Source organism: Rousettus aegyptiacus, unplaced genomic scaffold (assembly GCF_014176215.1).
Source record: "Rousettus aegyptiacus isolate mRouAeg1 unplaced genomic scaffold, mRouAeg1.p scaffold_m13_p_1, whole genome shotgun sequence".
NCBI lineage: Eukaryota > Metazoa > Chordata > Mammalia > Chiroptera > Pteropodidae > Rousettus > Rousettus aegyptiacus.
Window position 1 is genome coordinate 164,857,925 of NW_023416284.1, and position 15,998 is coordinate 164,873,922.

Below are 15,998 nucleotides of genomic sequence, written 5' to 3' on the forward strand. Positions count from 1 at the left end.
TGATGGATTCGCTGTGCTAGGATTTAATATGAAAAATAAAACGAGGAGCATTTTCAACGAACTTGCAATTATTTACAAGAAATTTAAATTTTATCTTCTTCCTTCGGCATGGGAAACTATGCACCATCCTGATACGTTTCAAAACATCAAATTTATGTCCATCCACACACATCCATGAGTGTCATACACTGTTTAAAAATATTTGACCAGGGAGGTAGTCTATCATCCTTATTGTGTATTTTGCTAACAGAAATCTTATTCTGGGTATATGATATCTTCTCTTTAAGGAGCCATCAACATTAATCTAGAAGTTGACCTTTTTCTCCACTACTTCTCTTACGAAAAAGCCTATGAGTTTCACATTAACACAAGAATAATTATTTATAGCGATTCCCAACGGCTGTGTTCTCATTTCTTTAGCTATTTAAAAAGTATGCTAATGACAGGAAGAAAACATCCCTATAAAATATTGTAAGCATCAGGACTTGCTAAGAGAGTAAGTCTAGCTTCTGACCATGAAACCTCATTCTGTGGTTGCCTTCTTAATGGCATCTCTTGAGGCCAGTGGCTTTGAATTCTCCCGATTGTATGGGGTCACTCTGGCAGCATTGACCAAGTAGAAAATATTCAGCCAGAGGAAACAATAGTAGAAGTCACCCTTTAAGTGTCTCGCCTTCTATATCACGCAATTGACTTCAAGGCTCCCCACTAAGATGTCACTGTTTGACCAGTTTGCTTTAAAACAGCTTAATTAGCTGAAAGGAAAGCTATGTCTGAGCATGTTTGTGAGAAAAAGAGAGAGAGAGAAAAAAATCTCTCCTTTCAGAAAGCTCATGCTCTCTCTTGTCAGAAATCTTTGGTTCTGAAACAAAATATTCCTTACGCACACAATCAAGGCCTTGACAACAATTTTTCCTGGATCAGGAAGTAAGTGGTCTAGAGTTGTCTCCATGTAGGCACTTGAGTTCAGGTTCTATATATCTGGGTCTATGTGGGACTCAGGCACAATCACCTATTGCTAGAAGAAATCTTGCCAGTAGCATGTGTTTATTTCCTTTCAGTGGCAACATCTAAAACGGACATTACTGCATAAAGACGTTCTGCTCAAAATCTAACTTTACTGTTGTGTCAGTAATGGCAAAGTAACTCAAGTGCTTACACTGAAAACCACCTCATATCATTTCATTCATTTGCTTCCAGTTTAAATGTTTTTTAAATTGTTTAAAAGAAACAACTCAAATTTCATTCCTAGGAGGATATGGCAAGAAAACCTTTATCGTAATACTTAAAAATATTCCTGATTCAACGCGGACCTCCTATGAATGCATGCATACCATCTGTTATCTCTGGATTTAGATTCCTGCAGTGAACTTGGTCAGGTGTATGTAGGGACCATCTTAAATTCCTGAACACAAGAAGAAATTCTCTGGCTAAGAGTGAATTACACTTCTTGTCCCTTTTTAGGCATGTATTTCTGTGGCTAAATCCATCTGAGAGACACAGGAAACCTGTGTTTTCATTTTTCAAAGCAAATTGACAAGGAATTGTTTTTTGTTTTTTGGTTTTTTTTTGATGGGGTCAGTGGAAATAGCTACAGAAAACGTGACTCCATGTAAAGTAGTCCCACAGGCAAGCCAGTGAATTGTTAAGGAAAAGGAAGAACCACCTGCCCCTTTACCACCCCATTCCAGAAAGCTTTGTGAATTTGACCATCTCGCAGTAAAAATTCCCATGGTCCAAACAATATCTAACTGTAAAAATCAAGTACTTCCAACAATTAACCACTGCAATGCAGCCTGATTGCTTATCCAATTTCTTCCATAGTCTCTCATCTCCGTAATAATCATCAGATAAACACATAAATTCCCAGGCAACTCCAGTATTTTCACAGCCTCTAAGTTAAAATGAACACAGAATTCCAACCAAAGTACAGTTGGTTTTTTATTATGCTGAGCTCCAGAGTTTCATATGACTGTAAATAGCAGGCTGTGTGTGTGTGTGTGTGTGTGTGTGTGTGTGTGTGTTTGGTGTGTTGTGCGTTTTGCCAGTTTAACTGGAGAAAGTCTAAACTGTGGTTTGCAAAACCCCTAAAGATGACACCCTTGCTAAAATAATGTTGGATTCTAATCTCAAACCATATCTCCACTTTTTCATGCTGAAGAGAATAACTAAATTAGAAAAAAAAAGTCTATAATTAGCAATATAAATCTTTCACTGATTTCAGGAGGTCACCAGATGAACTGATGCAGACTTCAGACACATCTGCTCTTTTGGCAACCACCGCCTCTTCCGAGCCTTCTCATTGGCTCACGCTAATCATATGCGAGGCCTCCTGGAAGCTTTTTGTGCCTCCCCTGGCTGGAGCCGGGCAGGGTCAGGAACGGAGCTGCGTTGCTCAGCTCCAAGTAATGACGGCAGCGCCGGGCGCAGAGCTGCGTGCCCACCTTCAAGAGGCCAACAGTTGGGCTGTGCAGCAAGAACGCGACGTAGCTGGGGGTGGGCGGTAGTAATAACCTTGTGAGACTCGGAGGAACACATTTCCCAGGCTGGAAAGGCTGGCAGCTCTTTAATGAGCTGGTGTTTTTAGAAAAGGGTTAGTGCCCACAAGGTGGCATCGTTGGCGCCAACTTCAGAAGGTGGCCCTTAGTTCATCTTTGGAGTCGAGATGCTGTGTGCATAGAGCCAGGAGAATCCTCGTGAACTAATTCAGACCTTAATGAAGTTGTTTCTTTTAACATGTGTAAACAACAGTGAGAAGAATGATCAAATAGTGTTGCTTTAACTCACTGGCTATTGTGCTGTCAGGCAGGAGGCCAAAGGCCAAGGGCCTTGGACAGAACTGGCCATGAATTAATAATAGACACTAGACACTGCACTGTCCAGTGCACTATTATATAAATGATTGCGATTGTAAACTATTGGCTTTTTCAATGGCTAATGATGTGATTCAAGTCCTAGGTTCCAGACTGAGCTTAGACCTCGTATCTGCAGATTCTGAACTGGGAATGAAATAATAAACTTCCTTTTTTTGAAAAGGCTGCAAAATATTGTTTGTATGTATCCACGCAGGGTTGAGAGGCAAAATGTAATCCAAGTGCAACATTCTCTGCATACACACTTGGTTTCTTGCCTTCTATATTCTGGTAAATTCCTTTCCCATTAAATAGTGAGTTTCACCTCATTTGTGAAAGTTTCTTCTGATCAGATGAGATCAGCCACCTCCCCGAGTGATTGCAGATACAGGATGTACACATATTCACCTGGTAAACAATTCCTTATATTTATAACGTACCCTAAAGTTAACAAAGCCCTTTGCTCTATGTTATTTTAATTTCGATAGCTAATCATTGTACATTTTATGCCATCTTGCATTTGAAGATTTACTTGTCCGTTTTATGGGGTTGCTGGCTCTTAACTGAAGCTGGTCACTTACCTCGCTGGTCTAGCTCTGACAGTAGAAGAGGCAGGGGTCACACTTCATCGCACACTGATTTGGGAGTGAGGCTGGGGAAGGGGTGCTGAGGAGGGGATAGAGGGCAATGGGGAAAGTTTGGAGCCCTCCGAGCAGTTAAGCCCCAGAGCAGACGTGATCCCTGGCCGGGCAGTCTGCTGAGTGAAGCCTGCAGAGCCTTTGTGCCTCGACACCATTCAAGAAAGGGAAAAAAGAGAGAGAATAAAAAAGATCTATTTTTGAAAGCTCCCCTCATATTTTACTATTTTACTTAACTCCTTTCCCACCTACTTTTATTTTCATGTCACCAAAAAAATAAAGAGTTGAGAAGACAATATAGCTACAACATGCTTCTTGTGTCCATATAGTCTAGTATCTCTTAAGGTCAAGAAAGTGACTAAGATACCAATGCTAAGAAGTGTATTTATGCAGCAATATTGCTGTCTTGGAGTCTTTCATGTACCAATAAAATGTTCTTTATTCTACTTTAGAAGTGTATAATCACTTTCTGGTGAGCTATCTTTTCAGATCCCAAAGTTAAACATTTTTAAAGGTAATATTATCTTTTTATGCTAAAGGTGCTTAATTATATACCCTAATCTCTGAGTTATAACATGCTCAAAAAATGATGTTTCAGTCTTTATTAGGTTTTAACTTCCATGCCCTCATTGAGAGTAGGTTCTCTCTTTACGCCTTTACCTGAGTTTGTTGTAAATAATTACAGAGAAAAATTAAAGAGACTATTAAGGAAATTGTAAAAGAAGGGGGAAGGATAAATATGCTCAGAATTTCTTTTGCTGGTATAATTTGGATGTTATTTATTTTACTGAGATTTCACTAATATGGTTTTATATGTAGAGAGATGTTTACCTCTTAGACTGTCTACTCTAAAAGAAACATAGAAAACTTATTTTTTTCCAGTTTTATTGAAATATAATTGACATACAGCACTATAGTAGTTAAGGTAGACAGCACAATGACCTGACATACATGTATTGTGAAATGATTAAAAAACTCAATCTTGACCCAGGAATACAAATGTATGACAGTTTAAAATTAAGTAACTAACTGTGACAATGATTGTATTTTTAAGGCAATTTTAAAAGATAGGTTTAACCAGCTGTTAATTTTGCTAAATTGGCATGACTGTGAAATGCATTCATGCCCACCTTTTCACCTGTAAAGATTTAGCTATAAGAAATAGATAGTAATGTACAGTGGTGACTACATTAGATGTTTGTGAAACATCTCTATAATATGACCTTAAATATTATTAACTTGCCAAAGACCAAGCTGAAAATAATTTACACTTTTTGATGTATCTGACCCGGTAATAATTTGTATAGAATATGTGTGATAGAGCGAATTGAGAAATTAAAAGGCTAAGTGCAAAGCTATAAGAATCGTGAATGTGCAGAGCAACCTATTTATGTGTGTTTATATATATATGTGTGTGTGTGTGTGTGTGTGTGTGTGTGTGTGTATAGTTACTTCCTTATTACCAATAAAACACTTATTTGATTACATTTTATTTAATTTTGGTAAAGAGACTCAGATTCTTATTTTATGGCCCTGCTGCTTATTTGAACTCCAAGTCGAATTCTCCAGATTTTTAGAGATTTTTCAAACCTGTGACAAAGCTCAATCATTTAGGGCAAAAATGATTTTTTTAAAAAATGAAACTTTTTTTCTTTGAGCAAGATACACCAAAAATGTGGTTGGGGTTAGCTGAGTGAGAAAATCAGGGTTTGGGGTAGCAGGACCCAGCTGTGTGTGGGGTACCTTGTACATAGCACCCAGTTAATTTTTGAGAGTCCTCAGAATCTGAGAGGTTGGGCAGTTTCTTTCCCAGGGGTACCTGGGGTCAATGGCCCAAGATTGAATGGAAGCAGCTCAGGTTCTAGTGTGAGAGCCTTCGCTTTCCAAAATTAGATTTTCCTGAGGCATCCCAGGCCCCTCTGCTAATGCCCCCAGGTAGCAGGTTGGCTCTTTCTACAATTTACAGAATGGTATCTCACTTTCTTGAGACCCTTCTTGTGTATAAATAGAGGAGGAAATCGATACCCAGATTCTCAAGCATTCTCTTTGGGATGGGACTGCATAGGCGATGGGTAACTAGTTTACCAACCTGAGAACACAATGGAGAATCAAGCAGGTATCAGGGGACTCCCCTCCATCTTTGGGGCACATGCCCTTTCTCTTCTGAATTGCCAGGGAATGATGAAAATACAATCTTCAACAATGCCTACGCATATGACACATATAATCCAAAGTCAAAAGGAACCAGAGAAAAAGTACAAGTAAAAAAGAAAAGAAAGCCACCAAAAGAACTTCCAAAGTATCAATTTCTTTCTGCTAAGATGTGTCACTCTTCATTATCCATAAGGCTTAAGGCATAGTGCTTGGCACAAATGAAAAGAGGAAGTGATTCTTCTCTTATGGAGTGGAGATGACATTAACTGTGCTGAAATGGCTTTGACAATACCTTCTGTATTTTATATAAAGGAAGGAATGGAAGATGAATCATCTGTGACATCCCTTTGTGGCAGAAAAAGAAGGTAAATTATTATCTTTTGATAAAAATCTACAGAAAGGCAAGAAAATAAATTTGAGGAAGAATAACCTGGAGCATACAAATCTAACAGCAGATTTCCCAAGCAGATTTCTAATGGATCTTTTTATGAAAATGTTTCTTTCATACCAGTGCAACCTCTCACAATAAGACACTATTTCTAGTCAAAATGAATGTCCACTGTGATGCTGACAGCTGCCCAGTGGGGTGGGGTCATATAACAGCACTGCAGGCATCCAAGGGACATCAGTTCTCGACCCCTGTGTCAACCTCCAGAGTTCCCAGGGTCGGGTCAGCATCCTAAGGATTCCTGTGGCCTCATTCGGGGACACCTCTGAGGTATCCCACAGAACATGGGCTTTCTTTGCCAAAAGCGTTCCCAGCCCCATTTTGTGGTTTGCTTTGCAGAGCGATACTGTGGAGCATGAAAACAAAAATGCCTGGGGAGTGGAGGTTGGAGCGGAGATTGTGAGATCATAGAGAAGCCCAGAAAAGACAGGCCTCCGCTCTGGCGTGGCTTTGATGGGAATTATGGATTCATACTGGAGGAGTTTGAGATAAAGAAAAGATGACGTCTTTATGCATTCCGTAAAATACGTGAGCCACACACATGGCACATTCATATCATAAATGTTTGTTTTTCGACCACTTGGCAAACATTGAGTTATAATCTTTAAGGAATACACAAACTATTACGTTAACACTTCACTCTTATAAGGTCGGATTAAAGGAAACCTTGTGCTCCAAGAGAGTATCAAAGTAAGTAAAAGATGCCACTGTCCCCAGTTTCTGCCAAAAATCCCTTAACCTAGAGTTACACACTGTAGTTCATTAGGAACTCACTCCAAGCCTTATGGTCTGTTAGTTTGGGTGTATTTTCCTGATCATAAGTAACACTGAAGAAGGAAATCTGAAGGGTGAGAACTGTTAAAGGAACAGGTGATGTGACAACTGAGATTCTGCTCAGAAGAAGGGGAAATTCAGGACAGAATTTTAATCCTGCATTAAAAAAAATACACTTATTTCTAAAGAAAATTCCAAATCACCAAAACAATAATATCACTATGTTCAATATCCTCTATTTTATCAGGCAGAAACATAAAATGTATATTTAAAGCAAATTTTCATGTAAAGTATGGGAGAAAGCAGCTTTTTGTGTAATTGGTGAAGTTTACATTATTGTATAACTTGCTTGTGTGGAACGTGTTAATCTTTAAAGACGGATAGTAAAACATTGCACTTGGATACATACAGATGGAAATTTTTAATAGCTTATTATGCTTAAAAATTTCTTCTCAGAATGTTAATATAAATAGTTACTAAAAATGATAGTAATCAGCCTAGTAAGTGGTATACAGATAACTTTGCCCTTATGAGATTTATTTATACAAAGCGAATAATGGAGTGTGTCATTTTTCTATGAGAATAAATGCTTTTCTTTTAAGGATGGCAGTGAATTTGCTTTCTTACTCATTGGAAGGCCTGTGAGAAGCCGTGTACCAATCTTACCATGTACAATCTTCCAGGATGAAAAGCATCACCCCCCAAAGCTAATTTCAATGTCTATTTCTGAAAACTTAGAAAAGTGTGCTATTTTAAAAATTAAATGGGAATAAAATCACTGTTTTAAAAAGATATCTGTACTCCCATATTCCCATATTCATTGTAACATTATTTACAATAGCCAGGACATGAAAATGAGCATCCATTGATGGTGGAATGTCCAAAGAAGTGTGGCGTGTATATGGAATATTATTATTCAGCCTAAAAGAAGGAAATCTTGGCATTCGTGACAACATGAATGAAAGTTGAAGGAATTATCCTAACGGAAATAAGTCAGACAGAGAAAGACAAATACTGTGTGATCTCACTTACATGAAGAATCTAAAAAAGAAAAAAAAAACCCAAATTCATAGATATAAAGAATAGCTAGATTGGTGGTTGCCTGAACTGGGGATGGGGGCGGGGTGGGTGAAATAAAAGAAGATGGTCAAAAGGTACAAAATTGCAGTTGTAAAATAAATAAGTCCTGGGGATATAATGTACAGCATGACAACTCGAGTTAATAATACTATACTGTACATTTGAAAGTTGCTAGGACAGTAAATCTTAAAATTTCTCATCACGAGAAAATATAATGTAACTATGTGAGGTGATGAAAGCTAACTAGACTTATTCTACTAATCATTTTGCAGTAAATATGTATATTTAATCATGTCATACACTTTAAACTAATGTCAATTATATCCTAATCTGAAAAATAAAAAGATTGCAAAGACCCGCCCCCCCCCAAAAAATAATAAAATGGTTAGAGAACTCAGTTAAGATATAAATCACTCTTCTATTACTCCAGCCTCTCATCAGCAATGACTAGTAGATGTAAAAGGAAACAATAACTTCCTCATAAATCTCAACCAACTATGCTTTACTTATGGAAGGATTATGGGGTGCAGGGTTATTTTGATCAGACTATAGTGCCTCTGCCATGAAGCATGACATGAAATTTGCCATATAGATCTCTTGAACTCTGTGCATACTATTGAACTAATAGTGCTCACCTACTGATGTTGGCTCATCTAACATACTTTTACTCTTTTAATTCCAAGAATTTCCGTAGGACTTTGGGAATCCATTTACCAGACTTGGTGCAATGTGTGTATTTATTCATGCAAAACGAAGATACATTGTCCTGCTGTTATGTCTCATCTGTCAGTGCCATCGGCTGGTTCCAGGTGTGGCTTGAAATGTGAACTCTGATTGCCACGCATGCTCCTAGATAATTTATGGGCCAATGGATGAGTCTAGGAATGACCTTTTATTTGAGACATCAACAATTCTAAGCCCCAAACTCTAAAAGTAATTAGAAAATGAAAATAATAAAAACAAGGTAGTATATAAACAAGCAAGCAGAATAAATAAACTAAACTCTGTATCTGCATGATATTTAACATGGAGACTTTTCATGGCAGATTCTTAGGTTTGCTTCAGATCCATCTAAGTTACCTTATTGGTTTGAATTTTTATCAGGTCTTCCCTCTTTCTGCTCAGCCTCATATTGATCATCAGAAGCAAGTCCTAAAACTTCCCCAAATACCTGTGTCAGATATCTTCTACATAGCTATAGTCTTATTTCTAGATGGTCTATGAATGTTCCTTCTTAACAAAAGCTTTCTTTGACTTCCTAACAGCCAACCCTGATTACAGTGAACCACATAGCATGGGCATCCATTTGCGATCTGAATATAATCTGAAGAGCTCATCTGCTGTGGATCTCTGCTTTGGAGGTATAAGATACACCCATTTTACAGAGGTAGTTAAGGCTCGGGGAGACAGAAAGGAAAAGAAAGCAGAGAGAGCACATACCATATTTTAGACCTTCTCTCTACACTTGTGTCAATATTGATTTGTTATAGATCTCTTTATTATCTTAGAGGTATTTTAAGATCTGCCCCTGGGGGTGATTTTTGTAAAATGAGAATAATAGTTATATCTGTCTGCCAGAGCTATAGCAAACCTTGAAAGAAAGGATATATGTAAAGCTATATATGCCCATTATTCTAATGTTATTACAGGATCATGAGCTATGCTTGTTGGGCAGAGAGAAACAGTGTCATTTAGCTATTTTTTTTAAAAAATACAAAGCATTTGAATAAGAAGAACCTTAAAGATAAAACCTCTTACCTCACTGTTTTATAGATGAATAAACTAAAGTTGAGAGCAGGAAAGTGACTTGCTAAGGGTACCCAGCTAGTTAAGGATGAGAATGACACCAGTATGCAAATTCCCTCATTCCTGGTTCAAATCTTCTTTCTATTATGTTACCGTGTGTTTGGTTTTTAATCCAGTGTATCTAGCTATGAAGACATACTCTTGGAAAACAAGTTGCATTTTTTTTAAGCTTTCTGGAACCACAGCACTTGATTTTGTAAAGTGCTTCTACAGGACAGTTAAGGGTGGCCACTGTTCTTTTTAACTTTGTCTGAGTGGGCCAGTGTGTCTCAGAGAACCCAGGGTGCACCTTCTCTGTGTCAAAGACTGCAGCCCCCAGCCTAACGCAGTCACTATTTCCTTACCCTTCAAAAAAAGCCCTTAACCATGAATAGTATGCATTTCATAGTGAAAACTAAAACAGCAACTCACAATTGTGTCTCTTCGTCACACAGTGAATCAAGCGTCTGGATTCTAGGAGTAGAAGAAGTCTGCTTGCATGTGGGTGAGAGTAGATATACTTGGGAAAGGGAAAATAAGCCATACAGAAGGGTGCGAGAAAATGAGCTCAGCTGATTCGATGAGAACATCTGCAGAAATTGTTAATTGGCACGGTGTCCAATTCAATCCATAGACATATGCATGCCAGTTATCTGTGGAACTGTGTTCTTCCGCACACTGCACCTGTTGCTGGCTGGGGTAGAATTGAATTTCATCACATATGAGGTCAAACGGTTTGAGGGAGAGGAATTCAAGGCTCCAGTCTGATTCACTTAGAGACAAGCATATCACCAGAGGGAGATAAGCACACTGAGGACTCAGATATAGACTGGAAGGCAGATACACTGAGACCTCACCACCAGTCTGGAGCGCCTCAATTCTAACCTAGAGAGTAGACCTCCGATGAGTTTGAGAAACAAATTAATACTGTGAACCAGATTTCAAAGAGAGCATTTGGCCTGTTTTATTGAAGGGCAAAATATTTACATTCGTATCAGTCTCTATTTGTATACAAATAACTGTTGTACAAACAACAAATGATCTTTGCACATCCAAACAAGCTTGTTTTTGGCCATTGTTACCTTGGTTATTCCACATTTGGTCAAGCATTAGTTTTTATCTAGCTCTGTCCCAAGCTGTTTCTTTGATAAATGGTCTCCACTAATTTAGGCATGGCATCTTCTCAATGCATAGGGTATTGGGGTCTACCCAGTCCATTGGGTTGCCAGTGGGTACAGGTTGCATTGAGAAAGCAGCAGGACACAGTGATTAATAATACAGGCCCAGGAGTCCGTTCCAGCCCCTCTACTTGCTGGCGAGATAACCCCTAAACTAGCTACTTCAACTCTTAGACTCAGATTCTTTATTTGCAAGGTGAAGATAACAATGGCATCTACCGCATATGGTTCTTGTGAGGTTTAAATGAAGCAATGCGTGTCAAGTGCTTAGAGTCGCCCTGGCACAATGGAAGTGCCCATCAATGTCAGATATTTTCATTCACTATTACTGAATGAGCTAATTCCAGCAGATATCAATTATAGCTCAGTGCTCAGGTTCGTCTTACGAAGAGAAACGCAAATTCAAAACTAAGCCTGAGGTCGAATAGTACTATTTTAAGACCTATATTATTTAGACTCACATTATGTATCTCAGTTCTACATACCGATAGTGATTTTATCATAACCATACCATGCCTCCCCCCCCGCCAACACACCACTCATAACACACATAGGTACATATCTACATGTTGGTGTCATCTGGTGAAATAAAAATTAGGCTGATTGACAGGACAGTTGTATTCTCGGCTATATTTTTCCACTAATTGTGTGAAAATGTGTATAGGCACTACTGCTTAATTAAGTTTTAAACCAATGATGTAACAAGGGAATATTTTTAAATCTAATATCTCTTACTCATGATCTAATGAGGAAATTTTAGGAAATAGATCCTTGCAGGAAAGATACAGAGAATAGGCAATAAGTGAGAATAGGAGATTCAGTTTCTTTATATCTAACTACTAATCCACACCATCCCCTTTCCTCATGCCCACGCATGCCACCCAGAGTGACATAATTAAGGTGAATGAAATCATAATGTGAAGCATTTTCTGGTCTTAGCAGGAAGTGTGGAATATAAGTCGAAGGATGCTGTGTGCATGGTGATGACCTTGCGGATGACTTCTGCAGTGACAATAAGGGCAAAGAGATATTTTGCAACAGAAGACACATAAGATTGCTATAATTGACATCGAACTCTCTATAGGACCTCTTAATGGATATTTTCCTATTTTATTGAGGTCTGAACTGTTTGTATGAAACACAATGTGCTATTCCCATGTACTTCAATTTTTATTTTCAATAAGTATTTAAAATTTTTATCCTTTCATTTAACATAATTTATTTATTTAGACTTATAAATAACATTCTATGATGTTTCGAATCAATATATTGTTCTACTTTTATGAGGCATTTAGAACATTTATAAAGTATGATTTAGAAAAAAAAAAACAGTACTAAACATCTAACATTTGCATTCACACTCACATCTCCTTCGTATCACATTTGAGAAATTTTTTCTCAAATTAGCCCCCATGGGGTAAAACTCTGTGTAAACAGATGGACTTTGCACCTTGTCCTAAAGGTCAGGTGGCTGGAGTGTGGCGAGTTTGGCAGCAAATCCCTTAGTAAGGGTCTTTCTCATAAGAAAAGCTTCATCTATTTTAATTCAAGTGACATGAAGGGACTTGGCTTCCTTCAGACACAAAGCACAGCTAGGTTTCCAAAGAATTCTGTTAGCAATGATGATGATGGTTGTGAGGGTGAGAAACATTATATTTTCAAGGACTTTCACATGCATTCTTACAATCGAAACTTATAACCTCATAGAGTAAGAAATGCATATGCAAAGTATTTCCTTCCAGGTTAAAAAAAAAAAAGATTTATAATTCAATCTGAGTTCTTTAATTTTTCATATCAGAAGAACTTTAAAATATCTTTGACTATATCTTGAAAGAATCCAATTTCAACATTTTTTGATATACAATCTAGACTAGTAATAATACCAGCAACTCTAGTTTGAGAGCCACAGAACTCACAAATCACTCAAATATGACATACTTTGCACCCCTTTACTGACTCTGCCGTAAGAAAAATCAGCAGGAAATATTATCCTTATAAATGTCCATTAGGCAGTGATACATGCTGCAGCTGCATCATTCTGGGGGAATCTGAGTTTCCCCCACAAGAAAACTCAGGAAAGTGGTTATTGCCCGTCTCCTTCTTCACTGTCTTGAATGGTACCCAATTTATGTTCTTAAGTGAAAATGTTTGCTTCACAGTGTTTGACAGAGCAAAATGTGTGTTTTGGAACCGAGTGTCTACTGGATCTGCTCTATGACCATTAGTAGTATAATTCAAAAGACCTTTGTTCAGGATTTAGCTGATTTTCTTCCCCTTCCTTCTTTCCTTCCTTCCTTCCTTCCTTCCTTCCTTCCTTCCTTCCTTCCTTCCTTCCTTCCTTCCTTCCTTCTTCTTCTTTTTCTTTCTTCTTTCTTTCTTTCTTTCTTTCTTTCTTTCTTTCTTTCTTTCTTCTTTCTTTCTTTCTTTCTTTCTTTCTTTTTCTTTCTTTCCTTCTTCCTTCCTTCCTTCCTTCCTTCCTTCCTTCCTTCCTTCCTTCCTTCCTTCCTTCCTTCTCTTTCTCCCTCTGTCCTTCCCTTTCTCTCTTCCACCTCTCTCTCTCTCTTTCTCCCTCTCTTGCTACACCACCGTTGGAATATTAAATGGCCATCTCTCTCATCTCTCAGATTGATGGCATCATCCAGGACTTCCCACACAGACAAGGTAAACGAAAGGCTTCCATGGACAGGTATGTAACCGTGGAGACAGCAGTACTGCAGACAAGGCCTCCTGATCAGAAAGAATGTCTGTCCCACAGTCAACTCTCTGGCTCTGCAGTCACCTTTGACATGACTTGCTGAATGGGAGTTTGTTTTCCAATTTCCATGGTTCAGCCATAGGCCACACAAAGTAAATACTAGTAAATGAGCAACAGTAGGTTCAAAGGAACGTAAGACTAGAATCCCTCCTCCCTTGAAAGACAGTTTTGGTAGTATTCATATGTGAATCAATCTGTTTGGGGTCTTTGAAGTGACTTTGATTAAGAGTTGTGGCCCAATAGTAGTGAAATAGGCGAGGCCATCAAAACAATTGGCAGTTCCAGCATAGACCCTTGGCCTGTGTACCACATCCAGAGAGAGCCCTAGGTGATGGGATGCATTTTATCTTTCAATTCAAGTCACTATAAAACCTGCATTTGTCTCTTTTATGTTTTCCATGTTAACTTAATATTTTCTTCACTTTCAAATAACCTTCACTCCCTATCGCTGTACACTGTAGAATTAACTTAATTCCCAAACACAGATTCATTTTGGAAGCCAAACAAAAGGCAACATTTGAGACTAACAGTATAGTTGGCATAGTGGAAAGAACATGGGCTTTGAAGTCGCAGAGAAATTAATAACTAAGTGACATGGGTCACTTGCTCACCTTCAGAGCCTTAGTTTCATCCTACGAAAAAGAGGAACGTAATACCTCTTGCTGAGTTACTACGAAAATCAGAGATAAAAAATAAAATAAAAAATGTGCACTGTAAACTACGCAGCTATTTGTTCAGAAATGGTCATTATTGTCAGATTTCTTAGGCCTATTTTCTGAGTTTCATCAGATCGGCTACCAGCCTCTTTTTTGGTTGGTGGTGTTTGTCTCTGGACAGCACTATATTTCATACACATATTTCCAGTTTTCACGGGACTTGAACCAAAAATGCATTCATACACAAGCAATTTTTAAATGAATATATATTTTAGGGTTGGCCATTTATATTAATAATTATGATGAATACATTCTAGAGCAATAATTTAAAATGGACATGAAAAGCAGATCTACATAATTATTGACTCATAGTATAATGAGGGCAAATACATTCTATTCTAACAAGAATACTTGAATTGTTATTCAATTTGGTACAGAAGGTGTAAGAACTATCTAGCTAGTGTGAGAAAACCCCAGTCTCTTTTTTTGTCTTGCAGATATCTGAAATTCTTTATAGTCTCCAGTCCTCCTGACAACTCCCGAAGCACCATTTCTGGCTGCGATTCTGATCTTCTTCATATATGATGTAAAAGGAACCAATGCTGCTATTCTTAGCAAATTTTATTTCCTAAAAAACTAAAAACTCTGTCCGCATTGTAAGAAAACAGATTGACCAATTGTTCAGTAATCTCCAGGAGATCCTGAAGGCCCCAGAGAAATACTACTAAAAAGCTGTATGGCTACCGAGCGAGTCTTATGTACTCATGTAACAAGCCACCTACCGCTGGATGCTAGATGCTTTGGTCCTTCTGTGTCTGAGACCTAGCAGAACTGGCGGCCAAGGACCCTTTGTGCCAGCTGTGTGAGTGAAACCTGAATCAAAGGGTTTGTCCAGGTTTACAGTGAATTTATGAAAGATCAGAGAAGTTAGGAAATTCGAGACTTTTCATAGACTGATGTGCCAAGTAAAGTCATGATGGCACTAGTGTGGGATGAGTGCTGCTCAAATCACTTCCCCAGATTTCAGCTCATCAGTTCGCCCTCGTCCATCCCAACCAATGCATGCAATCAAGAATATGGAAGCAGATTGTATCGAAGACTTATTATCTTCGGGCCTAACATTTCTCGCCTTCCAAAAATAAGTCTTTCCTATAAAGAATTAAAAATACCTCTGCAGTTCACAAAACACTCCCGCTAGCAGACGATTTTTAATTCATTAAAGATGAATTCTCTTATTTTCCTCCATCGTATCTCCATACTTCTACATGTTAAAACAAGTCTACTTTCTTCTACCCAAACGCCTCTTTTTAAAAAAGCAAAATATTCCAAGTTGCCATTAGAAGTTCATAAAAAAAGGATAAGACAATAAGGAGAACTCATCTTTTACATACTTTATTAATTAATGAGAAAAGAAATTTCAGTAAATTCTACTCTATTGGGCAGAGACCAGAGTTAGGGAGAGAGTCATGAAAACAGAATATTTAGAGAAAAAAGTGAAGCGAGGATCAGGAGAGACCCAGAAAAGTAATCATTCCTGAAAAAGACAAAAAAAGAGAATAAGAAAAGAGATTTTTTGGAGCGTGTGGCCTGCTGTCATCACCTAAAACCAAGAGAATGGGGAAAGTTCCTACGTAAAGAAAAAAAGAGGAGAGAGAGCGCCTTTGTTGGTGGAACTGCT